We start from the raw sequence: 4,493 nt of genomic DNA on the forward strand, positions 1-4,493 counted from the left end.
CACACCCACACACACACACACACCCCACACCCCCCACACGGCCAAGCTGCATATTCGAGTGGCTTTCCTTTTCGTGTTTCTGCCGACAATGCATAACACATTTCGAATCGCTGACATCTGCAGTAAGGCCATACCTTCTCAGGTTTTGGTAACAAGAATTTGTTACTGAAAACCCAGCCCATAACTTTCCGTATAAACACGTTCTAAAACTGGGAAGTACCGGGGCATAATTTAGACTATAATCTAGAAAACTGAGAACATGAGACACAAAAAATAAAAAGTCACTAAGAATCATAAAACAAAAGAAAATGAACACCCGATTTCAACACCGAGCGCTTGCTCTATAAGACAGGCCTAGCGCAAATGAGTATATACAGTGAAGAACTCGGCACCACAAATAACACCCAAGCCGCGCAGCTGAATACTTAAGACACTAAAGAACCCTAACACTAAGACAAATCTTACGTTTAACCAGTAAAAACAGGGGAGAGCGCGAACGCAGTCCCCCACTACCACAAATTATGCAGTCGAGTTTCCCGCATTTGGGGAAATCGCAGGGGTCAGCACATCCGGAGTGCAATGGATAAGCCTCGCCCTGGGAAAACCACCTTCGTGATCATGGTATCTCCCCTGCCAGGTAAGTATGAGTTGCTCTCAGCTTCTCGACCTACAGCCTTGAATCCGTCCCACTTTGAAGTCACGGTCAACTCTCTCATGAAGTCTTCGCACCCTTATATTCTTAGATCTCCTTGCAGTATATTCGCTTCTCGGAAAACAACCCAAATGTAATTTAGACAAGGCCCTCATAGGATATAGAGGTCCTGGATGAGCGGGACCAGCAGCCTCTGCGAGTATGTCATCTACATACACCACGCCCTTGTGGTGACGTATTCGGAATTCCTGTCTTCCCCTCCCTGACACCCCGCCTACTAAGACAGCACCGGTAGAGCAGCGTCTTTCGCTTTGCTGCACACAGCGCAGTCCCTGAGGGACCCACTACTGTGGCGGGTACTTGTTCGGGTCTGGGTCTCACTTTCCTTTTCAGCAATAAGGAAATTGCAGTCCGTTCAGTTTTCGCCTGCCGGACAGCGATCATCATCATAAGAGATTTTCCTCTCGCCCTCCCTTAAACATTGAGTACTAAGATTTCCCCATCCAACTTAACAAGAAGTCGTTTTGCGGTGGCATCTTTCTTAGTAGGTCTATCATAAATAACTTGAACAGACATAGCAACTAAACCCAGTAAAATCTCAAAGAAAAAGATAAAACCAAGAGTTTAACCTTGAAAAAATAAACCAGGATAAAATACAAACTTCTTCCACTATGCAAATCGTGCAGTAGCTGAGCACATAATACTAAAAAGCGTTTTAAAACATTTGAGAAGCCCAGCGCAGTAGCACTGGCCTGTAATCCCAACCACTCAGAAGGCCGCCTAAGCCAGGAGTATAGCAAGGTCAAGGCCAGCCTCAATAATTTAGTGAGATTCTGTCTCAAAATAAAAAATAAAAAGGACCGGGGATGTAGTTCAGTGGTAGAGCACTCCCTGGTTCAATTCCCAGGACCAAAAAAAAAAAAAAAGAATAAAATTAACAAAACCACTTGAGGGAGTCTAGCCTAGGTCCGAGGCGGACAAGCATGGAGGTTGTGTCCTGTCAGTGGGGCTGCTGGTCCTGGCTCCTAGGTCTGGCAGCATAGAAGGGTCCTGTTTAGGATCGGGTGGCCTCAGAAGTCACGCCTGAGACCCGGACTTCTAAGGTGAAGAAAATGCTCGAACAGGAGGCCCCCTGAAGAGTGGAAGGGCAATGGATTGGAAAACTTCGACATGGGGAGAAGAAACGTGATTTAAAATAAAGAACCTTCAAGACATTATGTTTCTTTTTTGTAGCATTCTGGAAAATTTGAGAACAAGTTGGCGACATCTTTCAGCTGGAACCATTGCTCATCAAGTTTGCTGAGAAGCTAATGATTTTATTACAGAAAGCTACATCGTCATGTACAGTGTCCAGGTGCAGTGGTGTATGACTTTAATCCCAGTCACCTTGGAGGCTAAGGAGGGAGGATCGCATGAGCCCATGAATTGGAGACCACCTGTGCAACAGAAATTGGAGAATGAAATTGAAAAGTTCATGGAAAAAATGGATTTAAGTAAGTCTGCAGTACCATTTTCTGGGAACTGGCCTTTGATGATGGTCTTCTGAACTTCTCTTGGCTTTCTTGCATCAGGGCCCTATTTGCTATTGTGTCTTATCCTTTGCATTTTGGGTCATCATCTCATTTGGGTAGAGCACATCCTTTTGCAGCTTCCTTAGCAATGAGTGTGTGGGAGGTAAATTTTTGTGTTGTTTTGTATATATGATGTCTAAGTTGATATAGAAGTCTAAAGTTTTCTACATATGCTTTGATTTTGTTTTGTTAAATCCACCATGCGACCAGCACACTGGTTTCATTAATGAGGTTCTTGGCATAAAAGTTAGCTAGTGAGATCAAAATAAAACACACAGACTCAGTTACCTTTTTCTATGACCAGGCCCTAGACGGCTCCCCTCTCTGTTTCCCACCTCGAACCACCCTGTTAGGCAGCAAGGATTACTCAGGGCTAGCAGGAGAGAGAGAGAGGGAGCAGGCCAGGGAGTAGCCTTTTATTGGGGAACAAGAAATTCAGGGGAGAATTCCATCCAATGAAGGTTGAGGGGGGGCCACACTCCAAGGTCAGGGTCAGTGATTGGCCCCCAGGGTCAGTGGTCAGTCACGCCCCCACACGGATGGGCTCTCTCATCAGGAGAGGGCCGGGAAAGCTCCAACACAGTTAGCCAGAGCGCCTCAGACCCAAACCGGGAGTTGCTCAGTCACGTGTGAGAATGGCTTCCCACAGTTAAACATTATAGTTTCTGCTGTCTGGATTCTTTCACACACGGAGTTCAGAGGGAGGCAGTCCTAGGACTGGTTCGGTCTCCCAGGGGTATCATGAGGACACAGACTTCCCTCTTCTTCGAGCCCCTATATCTTCATCCTGTCAACCTGAAGACCAGGGTTTTAGGCTTTAGCTTTTAAAGTGTCTATTCACAAGTCAGGCAAGGAAGAAACAGTTACCTCTACAGTTTGAAGGAAAAAGTCTGCAGAATATGCCACACAAATTTTGGGAATGCTACCTAGAATTTGATTTTCATTTCCATTTTGTCTAAGAGGTGTCATTGACTTCTGATTTGTCCACCGCTGTACTGAAACTTCTACTTTGGGATTTAAATGTTTAATTTTATTCTTGACATATGAATATTCTTGACATGAATATTCTTCTTTCATACAACTTATTTAAAGATTGAACTATTCTATATATATTTTTTTCAACCAAGAGTTTCATTAGGGGGCTGCCGGAAGAGGAAGAAAAGGAGAGGCAAAGAGCAGAGAGAAGAGAGAAAGAGGTCAGAGAGCAGAGGGGAAGAGGGCAGAGACCGTGAGCTTGCAAGCTTCGGCTTAAGAAGGGTTGCGTAGGCTATGTGGAGGGTGTCCCACGGGGATTGGTTGAGAGAACTTTTGAATTTGGTGCTCTTTGGCTTGGCATTCTTGGAGAGGAGGGGGAGGGGTAAGGGATTCCAAGATGTTCTTGCAAGATGGAAACTTAACTTCAGAGGGGAGTGTCACCCACACACCCAACATTCCTCCCTTTTTGTTTTATGTTGGGAGCAGGGCGACAAGATCCACAAGATCATCTATTTCCTGCTGGAGAGGGACAAGTGTGAAGGAAGGGAGGCTGGTCAGGGTGCGGGGACAAAAGAAGCACAGCTGTGAAGGCCAGGGTGCTGAAGATGTGAATTTCCTTGCGGCTGAAATCGATGAAAGTTCCTCGAAGCCACAGGTCATGGATAGTCTCTATCCAACCCTTGTCCCTGCAAATGGGGGGAATCAGCCAGCTGTCCTGTTGGAGGGCCTCCAGGAACTCCACGAACCAGCCAGCCATGCTGCATGAGCCTGAAAACACCAAAGATACCATTCATAGGCTGATGGTGGATTCGAAGGAGGCCAACGAGAAAATGGGCGCTGGTTAGTCTCCGCTCACGTGGTGATCTCTGGTGGGATGGGAGTCCTGCTTAAAAGCAGGGGAGTCCCATCCTAGTCTGGGCACCAATGAAAGGCGAATGACTCACGAGACAGAGATTCAACCAAGAGATTTTACTGGGGTCTGCCCAAAGAGGAAGAAAAGGAGAGGTAGAGCAGAGAGAGGAGAGGGAGAAGAGGAAGAGAGCAGAGAGCTGAACATGTTCTATATTTTTGAAGTAATAAATTCATGGTATCTAAAAAAAAAGCATTTGAGGATGAGGAAAGTAGCTCAGTGGTAGACTGTTTTCCTAGCATGTATGAAGTCCTGGGTTCAAACCCCAGCACCATACACACAAAGCACAAACAACAGCAGAAAAACACACTCTTGAAAGATTTCAAATGTATTGTTATGTTTTATTCATGGTTTTTTTTTGTTTTGTTTTTTTTTTTTTTTTTGG

At 45.4% G+C, this 4,493-nt stretch overlaps 2 long non-coding RNA genes and 1 other non-coding gene across 5 annotated transcripts in view; 1 reads left to right on the plus strand and 2 right to left on the minus strand.

Moving 5' to 3' along the window:
• Window positions 1–480: 480 nt before the first annotated feature.
• The window catches only part of LOC125615249, a 16,471-nt gene continuing 12,458 nt past the window's right edge, over window positions 481–4,493 (minus strand). The window contains exons 2-4 of one of the 3 annotated variants that reach the window (XR_007345814.1): window positions 2,024–2,038; window positions 942–955; window positions 481–625 (exon numbers count right to left, since the gene is read on the minus strand). This is a non-coding gene — a long non-coding RNA (uncharacterized LOC125615249). Of the gene's footprint in view, window positions 626–941; window positions 956–2,023; window positions 2,039–3,018; window positions 3,030–4,493 lie in introns of those variants that run through there. The other 2 variants (XR_007345815.1, XR_007345816.1) reach the window with 2 other exon arrangements.
• On the minus strand, window positions 482–645 carry LOC125615450. Its single transcript, XR_007346102.1, has one exon. It is a non-coding gene; the product is annotated as a U1 spliceosomal RNA (small nuclear RNA).
• On the plus strand, window positions 1,517–4,038 carry LOC125615250. The gene is made up of 2 exons (XR_007345817.1): window positions 1,517–2,145; window positions 3,685–4,038. It is a non-coding gene; the product is annotated as an uncharacterized LOC125615250 (long non-coding RNA).

This window comes from Marmota marmota, unplaced genomic scaffold, assembly GCF_001458135.2.
Source record: "Marmota marmota marmota unplaced genomic scaffold, marMar, whole genome shotgun sequence".
Lineage (NCBI taxonomy): Eukaryota > Metazoa > Chordata > Mammalia > Rodentia > Sciuridae > Marmota > Marmota marmota.